Raw genomic sequence first — 17,918 nt, 5'->3', positions numbered from 1 at the left:
TTGCTACAATGTAGCCTCTCAGGCTCCACCTCAAGAGATTCCACTCTATTTGGTCTGCATGTCTGGAGCAGAACGCTGGAGTGATTCCGATTCTGATCTTAAGGCGAAACTGACAAGCATTAAGTAAACGATACAGAACATAATAAAATGTTTTTTGATGACAAGACTTGACAGAATCTCAGACATCATTCTGACCACTAATCAATTTTTCCAAACCTCTGAAATTAGATGTTGAAGGTGCAGAATCCTGGGCCAGAATCTAAGAGCTGGTAATGCTGCTTTTGCCTTTGTCTTCTAAGTAAAGTATATTTAAAAACTTCCAGGCCAGCATCAGTGGTCTAGTGGTTAAGTTTGTTGCATTCAGCTTTGGTGACCTGGATTCTGTTCTCTGGCAAGGACTTATACCACTCATCTGTCAGTGGCCATGCTGTGGTGTTGGCTCACATACAAAAAGAGGAAGATTGGCACCTTCAAACTGAGATTAGTTGCCTTCTAGTAAATACAGGTTTTGAAATTTTCTTTAGTCAGATTTATATGACATGAAATACAAAGTGACAATTGGGATTGTTATAAACAATGTTCATGATACCTCATTCCTCAGGAATGATCCAGGATAGGAAGCATTACACATGGTGTGCTCCAGGCCTTACTATCTCACACCTTCCTATTTGAGTGGATCATGAGCTCAGTACAATCATGGTTACAACACACAGTGCATGGTCAATGGCCATGGGTTGCTAATGGATATTTTAAGAATTAATCTATAAATAGCATAATTCAAAACATATATATTAAACAGCTGGCATCAGAATTATTCTTAGAGAAGGAACTATATTTAGGAAAATATCCTGATGAGCCATTTGGATGGGAAAATATAGGTTAGAAGAAAAAAGAAGATGGGGCCAGCCTGGTGGCATAATGGTTAAATTTGCACACTCCACTTTGGCAACCCAGGGTTTACAGGTTCAGATCCCAGGCACAGACCCAGTGCCACTCATCAAGCCACACTGTGGCAGCTTTGCACGTAAAATGGAGGAAGATTGGCAGGGATGTTAGCTCAGAAACAATCTTCCTCAAGCAAAAAGAAGAAGATTGGCAACAGATGTTAGCTCAGGGCCAATCTTCTTCACAAAAAAAAAAGAGAGAGAGAGAGAGAAAAGACCAAAGGGAGGACTAAATTGCTCTGCATGAAAAATGTAAGAAATATGGGGAAGGGACTATTCTGTGAGAGAGGAGAAAGAATGGAGAAGGGTAAAGGCAAGCAGTATGGCAGGAACTACAGTGCAAGTTACAAGAAACAGCTGAGGTGTTTTTTTTTCTTTGAGCAGAGCAATGTTTTTTTTGTTTGTTTTTTGTTTTGTTTTGTTTCTCAGGAAGACTGCCCCTGAGCTAACATCCGTGCCCATCTTACTCCACTTTATATGTGGGATGCCTGCCACAGCATGGCTTGATAAGCAGTGCACAGGTCCACTCCCAGGATCCGACCCAGCGAACCCCAGGCCACCTCAGAGGAGTGCACGAACTTAACTACTATGCCACTGGGCCAGCCCTCCAGAGCAATGTTTAATACCATTTAAAGTTATCTGTTTGGCTGAGATATAAACGTTTTTTCTCCCTCCAAACATTCACTGAAGTCTGCTATGCTCTTAATTAAACTTATGCTTTTCATTTTAATCCCTTCTGAATTGCTCTGTTTTTAAGGTATACATATATATTCATAAAAAATGAAACAACAATATTCAAGCACTTTGTCAGCTCTTTAACATTTATTATCTCATTTAATCTTTTGTTTTTAAAGATTGGCACCTGAGCTAACATCTGTTGCCAATCTTTTATTTTATTTTTTTTTTATTTCTTTCTTCTCCCCAAAGCCCCGCAGTACATAGTTGTATATTCTAGTTGTAGGTCCTTGTAGTTCTGCTATGTGGGACGCTGCCTCAGCATGACTTGATGAGTGGTGCCATGTCCATGACCAGGATCCAAACATGCAAAACTCTGGGCCGCCGAAGTGGAGTGCGTGAACTTAACCACTTGGCCACAGGGCCAGCCCTATCTCATTTAATCTCAAGACCAATTCTAAAAGTAGGTACTATGAATAAATCCATTTTACAGGTGAGGAAGCTGAGTTCTAGAGAAGTGAAATAACTCACCCAAGATCAACAACTAGTAAGTCATGGAGCCAGGATTCAAACCCAAGAACTCATGCTCTTAGCCTTCACTGGATCAAACTTATGTTCAGAGCTAAATAGGTACATCCATCCATCCATACATACATACATATATAAAATAAAGAGACATTCTAGTATCTACATTTAAGCAAAATATATTTTTATAAAATAGGAATATTCAAAATATAAGTAATATTCAAAATATGAGTAATAATGTTACACTACTTTTATTTTCAAAATATTTGAAAGCACTAAAAGTGAAAGTATAGCAAGAATGAATTCTGGCTATTGAATTCTGATTATTCAGCATTTCTAGTTCATTCTTTTATCATACTATCATCTTTGAAGAGTTAATAATCACTGATTAATTAATTGATTACTAATTTAATAGTTGATTAGTTAAGTACTAATTATAGACTATAATCTCTATGCTAGGTTTAAAATATGTCCACACATTTTTTGACACCCCTCCCTCCGAAAGGTGGATCCTAACTCCCCTCCCTTTAAGTGTGAGCTGGACTCAGTAACTCACTTTTAACACAGTGGAAGTGATGGTGTGTGACTAGGTCATAGAAGTCTTTGCCACTTCCTCCTTGGTCTCTATCTTTGATCACTAGCTCTGGGGGAAGCCTGCTACCATGACATGAGGACACTCAAGCAGCCCTATGAAAAGATTCCCATGACAAGAAACTGAATCCTCCTGCCAATAGACAGGGAGGAATGGAAGCCTCCTGCCAAGCGTCGCGTGAGTGAGCCACCTGGGAAGTGGATCCTCCAGTCCCAGTCTAGCCTTCAGATGACTGCAGCTCTGGCCAATGTGTTGACTGCAACCCCGTGAGAGACCTCAAGATAGAACTACCCAGCGAAGGCACTCCCAGATTCCTGGGCCCACAGAAACTGTGTAAGATAATAAATACCTACTGGTTTAAGTAATCTAAGTTTGGGATAATTTGTTATAGTAGCACTAGTTAATACACTCCCCATGTCAGTGATTCCCAACGTGTGGTCCGAAGACCAGCAGCCTCAGCATTTCCTGGGTACTTGTTAGAAATGCATATTCTCAGGCTCCACACCAGAACTACTGAATTAGGAACTCTGGGGTTGAGGGCAAGCAATTTGTGCTTTAACAAGCCCTCTAGATGATTCTAATGCACATAAAAGTTTGGGAACCACTATGCTAAGCCTTCAGTAATTTGGCTAACAGTTAATAAATCTCAAACTTCCTTAATACTAGCCCCCACTCCTACCTCCCTAGAAGAAGTATTTATTCTTGGAATATAGTGTAATATTTCAGCGTCAGATTGCAGACAAGCTTCTTTCTCACGACAAAATGTCAACACTGAAAGAGCACAGACTGCTTATCTCCACATTGTGCTCAGCACATAGTAAACATTCACTAAATAATAGTTGGATAAATACACGAATAACTAAATACATAACCATTGTTTGGTAAAGATTAAAGTGAAGTCATATTTTTTCTTTTCCATTTATTATCGCTTGAACGTGAACTCTTTCAAAGTGACTTCAGCCAAGAACATCTGTTTGTTATGGTATCCACGGAGATGAGATCCTTGTAGTATATAAAAGTAGAGATTAAAATGTCTAAGCCTGACTTCACAACAGATGCTCACTTAGTTGGCTTGAGGAGCTGTTGAACACAAAGTGATAGTCCATCAATTATCAATAATGTACAAGATGTCCCCCTTAGTGATATGATCTTTATTAGGAGCTGTTTGAACACCAAAAGAGGGCTTGAGGAACCTAGCAAAGCTAATGTTTGTCTGACATTTGTTCTTATCATTCCTTTCTAAAACATGTATTATTAGAACACAGTAACTCCAAGTGACTATAGGAGTACAGGAAAACTAACAGGTAGTGATATGAAACCCTCAAACTCAGCCAACTTGCTGAGTTCATAACACTAATCTTGCAGTATTTTTGTTAAATAAAAGAACATCTGTATTGAAATAATTTGGGGTTACAAAGTTAAACAACTTCCTTTCCTAGTGGACATCCCAGAACCTTTGGGATACTGACATGAAATGTGAATTTCCAAGAGCTAAATGTAGCGAGCAGTTCCCAAACTTATAGAGAGCCTGGAACATTTTGGAGAAGCAGCTTGTAAAACTAACCCTTTAGGAAACACTACCCTTTTGTAAACCTTTAACAATTTCTTCACTTCTTTGAATTTGAAAATTTTTTTTTTTTTGAGGAAGATTAGCCCTGAGCTAACTGCTGCCAATCCTCCTCTTTTTGCTCAGGAAGACTGGCCCTGAGCTAACATCCATGCCCATCTTCCACCACTTTATATGTGGGATGCCTACCACAGCATGGCGTGCCAAGTGGTGCCATATCCGCATCCGGGATCTGAACCGGCAAACCCTGGGCCTCTGAAGAGGAAGCCACACACTAAACTACTGTGCCACCAGGCTGGCCCTGAATTTGAAATTTTTAAGTAAACTGTTTTATTTATAAAATATATCTCTTCTAGTGATATTTAAATCATTTGAATCATTATTTCATATACTTTCCACAAACTTTACTCAATACTCATTTTCATCTCCATATATATTATTATATATTCATTGATATTATTATATACAAAGTAATTCTTTTTATTACAAAGTACAACTTGGTTGTTAAAATCTCATGGCTAAAATCACATCAATATTTTCCCTTTATAGTATTAATTTAGATAAAAACCATATAGAAACATTTTTAACAGCTATAACGTCATGGGAAAAATTTTATAAACTGATGGTGATAGTCAAATCCTTTAAGTATACTAATAAACTTTTTTTTTTTTTTGAGGATGTTTAGCCCTGAGCTAACATTTGCCTCCAATCCTCCTCTTTTTGCTGAGGAAGACTGGCCCTGAGCTAACATCTGTGCCCATCTTCCTCTACTTTATCTGTGGGACGCTTACCACAGCATGGCTTGCCAAGCAGTGCCACGTCTACACCCAGGATCTGAACCAGCAAACCCCCGGCCACCAAAACAGAATGTGCGCACTTAACCGCTGCACCACCGGGCCAGCCCCACTAATAATCTGTTTCATTGTACTAATAATACACTAGGGTAATGGTTTCTGATGAGGATTTTTAGGCTGCTTAATTTTAAAATGGCTTATGATGAGGATTTTTAGGCTGGTTAGTTTTAAAACTACAGATGAGATTCAGGCTCCAAGGAGTGGAATTTGTTTGCCCCTTTGTTGGGAAACATTTACATTTCTAAGGGAAACCTCTATCTGTGAAGATGTCTCCCTCTCTGTGCCAGGAAGAAGGGGGAATGGTCTTATCTCTAGAAGCTCTTAATGGGGAAGGCAAGAACTTAAGTTGGTTGCTGTCTGGCAATCTCATGTAACTGGTTTAGGGTGGTGGCATCTAACCTTTCTAACCTTTACTTAATCCGATTTGATTCTTGTCTAAAAGTCATGGGATCACTCAATGACCAGACCCCACCTGCACTGATACCATTTTAACTTTTTTTTCATGTTCTTTCCTTTGTCTTGTAAAGAGATGAATCATATACCTATGCCTTAAATTTAGCCCTAACCCTCAAGTCGGGGCAGCAGCAGCAGGAGCTCTGACTGCCCGTGGGTCCTGTCCCCACGCACCAGCTCTGCCTGCCCATGGGTCCTGTCCCCAAGCCAGCAGGGGCAGCAGCAGCAGCAGCAGCAGGAGCTCTGACTGCCCGTGGGTCCTGTCCCCACACACCAGCTCTGCCTGCCCATGGGTCCTGTCCCCATGCCAGCGGGGACAGCAGCAGCGGCTCTGCCTGCCTGTGGGTCCTGTCCCCATGCCAGCAGGGGCAGCAGAAGCGGCAGCAGAAGCTCTGACTGCCCATGGGTCCTGTCCCCATGCTACACTATTCTCTAAATAAAAGAGCACTACTGCCAGATCTTAAGAGTCTAAGAAATCTTTCTTTCGACTCCTCGGCTCACCGACCCCGCATCAATTTCCAACTAGACTGTGTTCCAGCTTCTATCTGTAGCATACACATCCTAGGTTGTCAGCCTCCTTCTCTGAGAACAAATATTCCACCTGTAGGGGAGGAAGACATTTCCTCTTCCCAAATGGGGGTTCGTCTGGCCAGAGAACAAATTAAATTCACATGAGACAGAATAGCAAGGGAAAATTAAACAAAGCTTTATGAGGAACCATGGCCCAGGGCCTTTCTTCCCGAAGGAAGAAAGGGCACCGAAGAAGTGGGGTACACACAGTGGTTATATACCCCCAAACAGGGTGTTTCACATGTGATTGAAATGTCCCTCCCACAATAGTCACAAGATTGCCCTGTCAGCACAGCGCTTGATGGACACAGCAGGTAGTGGTCTGCTGTCTCGGAGGGCGTAGCCGGAGGCAAGTCGATTGTCTGGAGCTGGGCTGGGCGGTCACAGGTGAGCACAGCAATCAGTTCCTAGCCTAAAGAAAGATGCTTAATCTTTAAAGAAATGCCAAAGTTGGGAGGGGGAGGGAAGTCAGTTACAGGAGGTTACCAGACTAGCACAATAAAATGCAGATTTAAGTCCTTGCCTTTGGTATTGATTAAGAGTTTTTGGAGAGAAGGTCATCTCCTTTCTTCTTCCTGGTACAGAGAGGCAGGCACCTTTTACAGATAGAGATTTACCTTACAAATGTAAATGTGACCTAAGGAAGGGCAAGTTCCATTCCTCAGAGCCTCCTTCTCTGTCCTAGTTTATCAAAAGCAATCAGCTTCAAATAATCCTGATGCCAAAGAGACATATCTTGGGGTGGCCAATTCCAGGTCCCCACACACCTCATCCAGAGATGGGTCAAGATACTCAGGAGTTACTCAGTGACCTGGTGTCATAGGCCACGATTAATTGGGCCAGATTTGGATACTAGACTAAAGCTTGTCTAATCGGATTCTTTTTCCAGGAAGTTGCATTTAGGATTAAGCAGTCCTAGTTTGTCTCTGCTGTGGGTAAAAACTGAGTCTATATAAATTCAGGGAGTTGGGGGTGACTATTTAGATGGAAAAGAAAAAAATCAGTCTGCAGAGAAAACCAATAAAACATCCATACTAAGGAAAGTGTGTATGATCTTAGAAAGGTGCTTCCAATCTATTTTATAAAAGCTTGGCATTTCTTTATAAAGGATGCTTTACAAATTTAACAAAGAAAAGCCCCGTAAGTTTGTCACAACTTACCTGAAATACACTAAGATAATTATAAAGTAGTAGGTAAATTGTGAGTCACAGAATCATACATAGAAACTTCTAGTTTAACATAAATAAAAATAAGTAAACAAATAAATAAAAACACAAAGCAGTCTCCATTCTACAAGGTCAAGATTTCACAGATCCTTCACCCACATCTAAAGCAAAAGCCCTATTTTTGTAGACGGCTTTGTGGCTGAGCCACAAAAGAACTCGTAGTCTATTCTCTGTCCGTCTATCTGCAGATTTGATTTCAGGTAATGGGTCCTTCCTTTTTGTAAGGAAAAACTTACTTCTGTCTTTCTCCTTTATTCTCACTCTATTACCACACTTACATTCCTTCTGACACTAGATGTGTGGGGTTTCTTCTCACACCAAGCAATTTTCTGTGACAACAGCTGGGTGTCCTATAATTCAATCCAATTTTCACACTAACCAGTTAGTGCAGACCCCACAGGTTAAGCGCTCAGTCCTACAGTACTGCCCCCAACTTCAGATGCCAATTATAAATAGTAGGTCCCCAGGTTATCCACAACTTCTGTTCCACTTGCCTACAAACTAAAGGTTCTCATGATTCCCCTCCTCACAATCAACATTTGCTAACAGCTCACAGAATTCGGGGAAACACTTAAGTCTACCAGTTTATTATACAATAAAAGATATGATAAAGGATATAGATGAACAGTCAGATGAGGAGATACATAGGGCAAGATCTGGGAGAGTCCAAAGCACAAGAGTTTCGGTCTCCATGGAGTTGAGATGCATCTCCTTCTGGGTAGTAATGTGTTTGCCAACCCAGAAGCTCCCTGAACTCTGTTCTATGGGGATTTTTATGCAGGCTCCATCATGTAGGCATGATGGAGTATTAACTCCCTTTCCAGCCCCTCTCCTGTCTCAGAGAATGGTGGGCGGGGTAAAAGTTTCAAGCTTCTAATCATGACTTGGTCTTTCTGGTGATCCAAGAGCCCACCTAGACTCACCTCATTAGAACAAGACATTCCTATCACCCGGGAAATTCCAAGGGATTTAAGAGCTCAGCGTCAGACACTCCTATCACTCAGGAAATTACTAATGCTTTAGGAGCTCTGTGTTGGGAACTGGGGTCAAAGATAAATGCTGGAAAAAAAGATTTTTCTAGCACCCCTATTTACAAGGATTTTTAGGAGATCTGTGTCAGGAGCGGGGTCAGAGTTTCTTCATAGTTTCTTCTCAATTAAAGCTCAAGTCCAGCTCAAACATTTCTACTCATACACAGCACCTCAAACATTTCTGAGCTAGCTTCTTATGATATAGAGAATCCACTACGGGATTCAGGCACAAGCATTAGCAACCGATCAGAAATCAGTGGAAGACAATCTGTAAGCAAAGGAAACAGTGAGGCCTTGCTTTTCACAAATATCTTCTATTCCAAAGTCTATGTGTTGCATCTTTAGATTTAAAGGACCTTAAAAACATTTTTAATTAAAAAAGCAATGCATGCTCAGAAATTTCAGAAAGGGCAGAAAAGCATGAAGACAATTAAAAGTACCCCTTTTTGCTAGCTAGAGATATTCATTTCTAATTTATTACAGAGAATTTCAAAACACATGCAAAAGTATCTAGGCATTCGATGATGCAATGGAAATTCACATACATCAATCTTGGTGCAAATCTCTAAGAATTTATTAGATTAGAGTAATAAAAATATAATAGCTAAATCAAAAAGTGTGAACATTTTTAAAGTTCTTAATGTATATTGCTCACTTGTAAAATCCTCAAAGTCAGGAACTTTATCTTATTCGCCTCTGGGTCAGCAGAGCCAAACAAGTGACTGGCACATAGTAGACATTCACTAAGAATGTGCCAAATGAATGAATGAATATATTGCCCAGGGGCTTTTCAAAATAAACTGTACTTTCAAATACAATTATTCCCACAGAAAGTTAAGTCTATCACTTGTCGCCATCTTGGTCTGATTCATTATTTAGCTTATTTATTTCCTTCTGATACTCACTCAAGGAATAGGTATATTTAATGAGAGCCATTTCCTAGGAAGTAGTCGATGGGAAGGGTAGGAAATAAATGCTTACAGGTGAATATAGGTAACATAAGTTGATATTAGTAACTGGTGTATGTGTGTGCATGCACGCATGCCTGCTAATGGCCATAACAACATCAATTACATTTTGTCCCAGATTAAAAATTGTTCATATTCCTCAAATTAATTCACATCCAAAAGGCATACATTGTTTCCCATTTCTACACAGTACCATGATCCCAGAACAGCCTTTAACAAATGCTTTACCTTGCTTGGCTCACTTTTCTCTAATAATACAAACGAAGTATACATGTAGTAGTTTGATATAGAGCTTCTATATCTCAGTTCCTAAATTAAGGCCTTTCACAGGGCTTTTAATAATACAGTCCCACGCTCCTAGAATTACAGGCAAAGTTAAAAATCATTCCTCCTTTGCCTTTCAACAAATTTCAGTTCTCTCCTCTAACTGCGTGCATGTAAATTCTATTAATGCTAATGGAGGCAATGCACGTGCATACGGAGTGGAATATAGCTCTAAATCACACTTTAATCTTTAGCTACATAATTCTGGCGCCTGTTCAAATGATACATGTGCCTCAAATACAGACTGTATGTCTGTTGTTTCCTGTCTGGATATTAAAATTTATTCATGTATTTTTAGTAGCTATTACAACATTTTGGCCAACAAATTTTCTTATTATTGTTATACATGTGTTGAGTTTTAACTGGGTGCTAGATGTGACCGTAAACATTCCTGATTTATTATAATGCAATTAGAATGTAAATTCAATTCCTGACCAGGTTATATTTGTTTTAAAAAAATGGAAATTTTCTGTTGTTTTCCACCTGGTTAAACATATGTAGTAAAGAGAACACATAATGCAAACAAAATAAATATAAGTAACCTGATTGTTGTTTCTATAGTGAATCACGGTTATCTTCACATAATGAAAAACATTTTAATGCAGGCATTTTTAAAAAACCGAGTGAAATGACATCATGTTTGGTTTGGTGTTATCTGTGAGAAGGGCATGCTGTGTCCTTACATGGTCTTTTCTCTGCGCATCCCTTGTGTATCTCTCTGCATATCCTAATCTCCTCTTTTTATAAGGACACCATTCAGCTTAGATTGGGGCCCACCCAAATGGCCTCATTTTAACTTTATCACCTCTTTAAAGGCCTTATCTCCAAATACAGTCACATTCTAAGGTACGGCAGTTAGTGTTTCAACCTATGAATGGTGGGGGCTTGGTGGGACATAATTCAGTCCATAACATATAACATATATAGAAAACATTTACATAGCAGTTACTATACAGCAGTATGGTGGTGTTCTAAGTTCACATTTACATTATCTTCACAATAACCCTGTGTGATGTGTATTATCATCATCCCCATTTTACAGATGAGTACTGATGCACAGAGAAGTCAAGTAAATTGCCCAAGGTCCTACTGCTGGAAAGTAGCAGAGTTGTGATTCAAACCTAGGTGGTCTGGACGCAAAGTTCATGTTGTTAATACTAAAGTATACTCCATTCTTGAGTTGCTATTTCTTTCCGTAGAAGAGGACCATTTAGTTCTCTTTCTAACCCCAGCAAATACAACACATGCATGCATGCACACACACACTCTTCCCTCATCTCCCACTGTTATTATTTTATAAATTTTGGTTAGATCAATATTGAATATTTACCTTTTATGACTATGTATGTGTTTTTTACAATCAAGCAATAAAGAACATTATTATTACTTTTTCTTTCTTGCATAAATTTTCATTTCTCTCAAGTTAATAAGTCTTGTTCTTACTTTTGCTTAGTTTTCTGTGTAGTTATTACCGATTTAACCCCAAACTCTTTGAAAATTGTTAAATCTCTTCTCAATTTTTTATTCACGTTAATGATTTCATCTTCTTCAATAATTTCTGTTGGAGCTGCCTGACCGGCTCTAATCTGGATTGGTCACCCACTAGGCCTAGAGCACAACCAACATCTTGGTATTGCCCTTTATCCACATCATAGAGATTTTGTTTTGCTTTTGTGTTAGATTCCTCTTTCATGGACACCATATCTTTAAGTTTCTTATACCCCCTCCTTTTAGGGGAGTATATCTTCCAGGAGCTTCCAGAGAAGACAAGTGAAGAGGCAAATTTTTTGAGAACTTGCAGGTCTACAAATGTCTTTATTCTACCTCACACTTAATTAATAGTTAAGCTGGGTGTAGAGAATTAGGTTGAAAGTCATTTTTTTCACTATTTTGAATGTATTTTTCTACAGTCTTCAAACTCTCAGTGTGTTGTTAAGAAGTCATTCTGATTACCAGTACTTTGTATGTGACCTATCTATTTTTTCTAGAAGCTTACAGAATCTTCGTTTTGCCTTTGGTATTCTGAAATTTTGCTATGACGTGCTCTATACTCATAATTGAGCCAAGCACTCAATCTGGAAACTCATATCCTTAAGCTCTGAGAAACGTTATTGAATTAATTTGCTGTTGATTCCTTTCCCTTTATCCTCCTCCATGACGCCCATTTTCTCTGTTCTCTTTCTGAAGCTTCCTATATTCAGATGCCAGATATTTAGACTGACCTTCAAAACACCTTTTCTTCCCTCTTTCTTTTTGCTCTACTGTCTGAGATTACCTCGTTTATCTTCCAACTTATCCATTGAGGTTTTTCATTTCTGCCATCATATTTGTTAACCCCTAGAAGCTCTTTTATGTTCTTTCAATGTTTCTTCTATGACATTTGTATCACAGATGTAGTATCTTCTCTTGTTTATCTGAGATTACTAATTTCTGTCTTCCGACTTTTCTCTATTTATTTGTTTTGGATCTGTCATAGGTAGGGTTTCCTGAGACTAAGATTTAGGGGCATGTGGTTAATTGGGTAGTGCCTTCCGGGAACAATACCTTTGAGCGAGTGAGGGAGGCAGAATTGCGCCCACTGAGACGCTGAACTGTGATGCTGTTGCAACAGCCAGTCTCACAGGGAGCTCCAGAACTGCAACAGCTCTTTAGAGTTGTTCCCAATTCAGGCAAGAGAACCACATCTTTCTGCCCCCAGCTCACACCCTACATCTCAACCAGACTACAGATGGGCTACTCTGGGGAGAGGATGTAAACCTGGCAAAGTGACACCTTTCAGCCACTCAGCTGTAAGCCCTCAGCAGTCAACATTACCAGCAACTGGAGGAGAGAATGCCTAAGTCCTTGAAGGGCAGATCTGAGCAGTGCAACACAGCATCCACTACAGTGTTTCCTTTTCATGTTAAAAGCTTTCCTCAGTTACATAGTGATCTTTGGTTTTTCATATTTAAGAGTGAGGTACTAAAAAGTTGTTTGAAAGCTCTGAGTTCATGCTAGCACTTGTCAACTGTGAGCTTCACTGTAGGGTGTTCTGTAGGGTGTTCCCCAGGTACCTTTTCTTTGGACTGGTCAGATTTCATAAAGAAGCATCTTCAGCCTAGACTGGATTGTCAACACTCTGGGCACCAAGTGGGCAAAGAGAGATGAGGGCGAAGGTCTTGGTATTCAGTATGCAAATACTCACTTTGTTTTCAGCCACTTACTGCCCCCTCCCCAACCTCTTCCTGGTACATCTCAATCCAGAGATTTTTGTGGGGTTTTGGGTTTTTCGGGTTTTTTTTTTTTTTACCCATTCCAGAGTCTAAACCTGAAGACTGGAGAAGGGGATTTGCCTGGCCATGCAGTTGGGGATTTAACTGCTTCTTAAGGAGGCTTTCAACCGATCCTATTTTTAGCCTCACCTTCAATCTTATTTCCAGAGGTACCTGGAGAAGCCAATTCCTGAATTTTTGGCTATTCTGCAATGAGAAAGCTTCTCAGCTTTTCCCACTGTCAGCAAAGAATTTGGATTTCTAGGTCTGCTGAAACAGTACCATTCATTCATCTGCTTTCCAGCTTCCAAAAATTTGCTATTTCTTCCTCTTCCATTCTCTGTCCTTGTGGGTGTATGCCTTTTTAAAAATATCCCTTGACTGTCATTTTAGGGAGCAAAAGTATATGTGTCTACCTAATCTCTGACTTACATATTCTTTTTCTCTCTCTTCCCCTCTCTTTCTCACATACACATTTTTTTAGGTAGAAAATTCTCATGGTTCTAAAGAAAATATGTGTCTCTCAGCTACCCACTTGCCTCTTTTACTTCCAATCCCAAGCAGGTAATCACTTCTATTAGTCCTTTGTGTATCCTTCAAGACTTTCTTCATGTATGTCAAAGGAAATATAAATATATATTCTTATTCTTCCCTTTTTACACAAAAGGTAGCTTAAGATTATTCTGTACTTTGCAGTTTTTCATTTAATATTGCTTAAAGCTCTTTCCATATCAGTATAGAGCTTTCTCATTCTTTTTAACAGCTGTATAGTGTTCCATTTAATCAACCTCCTATCAAAGGACACTTGTTTATAATTTTTGCTATAACAAACCTATGAATAATCTTTAATATAAATTATTTTGCATATGTACAAGTATATCCAAAAGCTAAATACCAAGAAACATGTTGCTGAGCCAACTGGTATCTATTATACACGGTGTTGAGAGATAGTATCAATTGCCCTCCATGGCAGTTGTACCAAGTTTTTTTTTATTAAGATTATGATAGTTAACAACCTTGTGAAATTACAGTTGTACATTAGCCATGTTGTAGGTGCACCACTTCACCATTTGTGCCCTCCCCCAACACTCCCTTTCCCCTGGCAACCACCGATCAGTTCTCTTTGTCTATATGTTAACTACCACCTATGAGTGGAGTCATACAGAGTTCGTCTTTCTCTGTCTGGCTTATTTCACTCAACATAATACCCTCAAGGTCCATCCATGTTGTTGTGAATGGAACCACTTTGTCCTCTTTTATGGCTGAGTAGTATTCCATTGTATATATATACCATATCTTCTTTATCCAATCATCAGTTGTTGGGCACTTAGGTTGGTTCCATGTCTTGGCTATTGTGAATAATGCAGCAATGAACATAGGGGTGCATGGGACTTTTGGAATTGCTGATTTCAGGTTCTTAGGATAGATACCCAGTAGTGGGATGGCTGGGTCATAAGGTATTTCTATTTTTAACTTTTTGAGAAATCTCCATACTGTTTTCCATAGTGGCTGCACCAGTTTGCATTCCCACCAACAGTGTATGAGGGTTCCTTTTTCTCCACAGCCTCTCCAACATTTGTCACTCTTGGTTTTGGAAATTTTTGCCATTCTAACAGGTGTAAGGTGATATCTTAGTGTAGTTTGGATTTGCATTTCACTGATGATTAGTGATGATGAGCATCTTTTCATGTGTCTATTGGTCATACGTATATCTTCTTTGGAGAAATGTCTGTTCACGTCCCCTGCCCATTTTTTGATCGGGTTGTTTGATTTTTTGTTGTTGAGCTGTGTGAGTTGTATCAATTTTTAATCCAAACAGTGGAAGAATGTCTGGTTTGTTTATTTATTTTCCCCCACCTCCTAGCATTCGACAAAGTGTATTACAAAAATAATTGAATAGGTGAGAGTGGTATTCCAGTGTATTTTAATTCTGTATTTCTCTTAGTATGAGTAAAACTTTTCATATGTCTAAGACACTTTTCATTTCCTTTTGCTCGAATTGCATTCCACTCTTCATAACAGAAAGTTAAAACTTTTCTTTGGGGAGAAAAATGGTGCGTGTGTGGGTGTGTGTGAGTAAGCAGTAGTTCAAAAGCATCATTACAACATTGTTTAGCCAAATGTACCATTACCATATCTACAAAAAGTATATCTTGCTACATCTAAAATACCAAGTGTTGGTATTTATCAAGGACGATGGAAATCATCCAAATAGGTTATCTACATGAAGGCATTTCTCATACAGAAGAACATATCTGGTCAGAAGACACACTAACTCAAATTATGAGTTCCTAGTCTAGGTTGAGGAAATATGCTTGGAACAATGGTTAGTCTATACCTGGGATATTTTAAAATCAGCTGTTGTACTTTGGAGAGAATATTGATCCTAGAATCAGAAGGCAGAGTACATTACACTAGTCAAGTAATGTAATCACTCTTAGTCTCAATTTCCTGATCTGAAAAATGGGGATAGTACCATCTGCCCCACAGATTTGTAAACCCTGTTCACCACTGACAATTATTAATGCAAATTACTTCTAATCAATAAAATCAGAAGGTAATAATGCAAGTCAGGTAAAAATACCTAGAATATACAAATAGAATTACTTGAACCACAAAAAATATTAAGGAATACTAAGAGATATAAGAGTATAAACAAATAGGATAGCAGCTGATACTAAGAAAGCATGTATAATCTGAAAGCACAAAACAGAATGTCCTTACAACTAGAAGTGAAGCAAAAAGATTTACCAATTTTGTGATTACAGAACTTACCCATTTCGTGATTATAAATATTACAGTATGAATGAAAATGTTTCATAGAAACTGTAAGCCTGTAAATCCCAGATAAAAGCCAGCAGAGTAGGGAATAAAATATACTGAACTGGTAAAATTTAGAAACATGTTTTGTGAAAAAGACTTTTTTTCTGCTTTATGTAGGTCATCCTATAGATATTTTAAATACAAATTATTATCAAATAAAGACTGAATTTATATTTTCATCTTATAGTCATTCAAAAAAACGTTAAATCAAGGAAACCTCATATCTTATTTCTCTATTTTTATATTTTAATTTTTACATATAATATGAAGTTATAACCTGAGAAATACCATAATGTGGATTATAAAAGCAATTTTTCAAATGTGTGTATGCTTTAAAAAAATTAAAACTAATACGTAACTGTCAGGTGAAATGTATGTGCTTCCTCAGATTCAATGTTTTAGTTGCAGCAATAGGTCCCCCTGGTGGAGGTCGAAAATATATTTTGTCTTACTTTTTTCTCTCTTCAAATTGCTATTCAAATTGGAACAGTCAGATTAAGTACACTGTTCCTTGAAGAAATGCATAGGGAAAGGTTTAAGAGAAGAACTGGCTGATTGAACAAGGTTAGAAGGCCTGTGGATTGACTATCATCCGCTCTACATGTAAATTTGTTCCTAATGCATTCCCAATTACAAGAATCAAAAGCCCTCCCCCTAAAAAAGAACATCCTCAAAACATGAAGATTTAGTTAATAGAGATTAACAAAATTGAATACGCAATTTAAGGAAGCTTTAAAAAATTAGATTCATAGATTACAAGAATCTAGCTAATGATTCCTGTTATTGGTCTATAATCTATTAACGTATACAAGGCAAATAGCTCCTTAAGATAGGAAAGTACAATCATTGTTCACTGAAAACTCACAAGAATATTACCAAATTGAAGTACCAAGAGATACACTTTTCATTGTTAGATTATATGAAATGATACCCTAATGAGTGATATATAATGGAAGAAATGTGTGCCAACTTCTTCTCTGCATGAATGAAACCGGTCTTGAAATGAAACCAGAACCAGGTGTTCCCATTCAATTCCATCAGTGAATGCTCACCCACAATCACCTTAGAACAGTATGGAACTCAGTCAGATTTCATTCTGTCCCCTTTTGAAAACTAAGGTCAAACAGAGTCAGTCCCAGGGCAAAAACTGAAATTTAGATGATGTTGTCTTTCTTTAGCTGTTTCTCACACCCTTTAGGTCCTGGAGATCCCAGAACACCCGAGATCAGATTGTAAATCTGTAAATCACTTGAATGCACAAGCCAATAACTAACTATTCACTGGTCCTTTACCATCAGTGTCTCCCTGCCATTCATAATTTCCTTATGACTCCTACCAGCTTCTCCCATACCACCCCTAAATCTCTGGTTTCCTTGAGGCTTCGTGAGCAACTACTGATATGCTTAGCCATCCATCAGGAATAGGCTGGCATCAGTAAGCTGCCAGAATTATGTTCTACAAAAGTACACATTTCTCTAGCTGTGAGGCTTATCAGGACCTTTTGGAAGACCTTGGGGATAGACAGTCTATGGTAATACCATACAGTGAAAATGATCGCTCTTTTCAGAAAACACAGTGGTGTGTTGGACAAATGTTACAAGCATATTAAAATTAGAAATGTCAGACTCTAGGGATTCTATCAAGTATCCCAATTTCTTTTATTATGGAATAAAGAAAACTCATTTAAAAGTATTTTTAATTAAGTACAAAATGGAAGTAGCCCTGCTGATCTTTGATTCTATAAAATGTCAGTAATCTTCCTAAATTATCATACAATGAAAAAATATTTTACATATTCTCAGAATAGCACAAGATATTCAGGTTTCCAGAGTTCTAAAGAAAAAGATAATTTGGATTTTTGTAGACAATTAGATATTATTAATTACACTTAATATTTAGAGTATACGTCACAGAAGTAACTAACAAATATATTACCTCAAATAAAGCAGAGATTTAGTTTCACTAGTTTTAGATTTAACTTGGCAATCTTTCAGAGTCTTAGATGAAGTTTTCAAAGAATGCTTTAACTACAGGACGACAGATGAACGAACTCAGAATGAGGAAATGTAGACAAATTACCTACTTCAACTGAATGGGTGAGCCTAGGCTGTTTAA

The sequence above is a fragment of the Equus przewalskii genome, chromosome 13 (genome assembly GCF_037783145.1).
Source record: "Equus przewalskii isolate Varuska chromosome 13, EquPr2, whole genome shotgun sequence".
In the NCBI taxonomy this organism is placed as follows: Eukaryota; Metazoa; Chordata; class Mammalia; order Perissodactyla; family Equidae; genus Equus; species Equus przewalskii.
The sequence above is the reverse complement of the archived record's forward strand: the minus strand, read 5'-3'. Positions refer to the sequence as shown.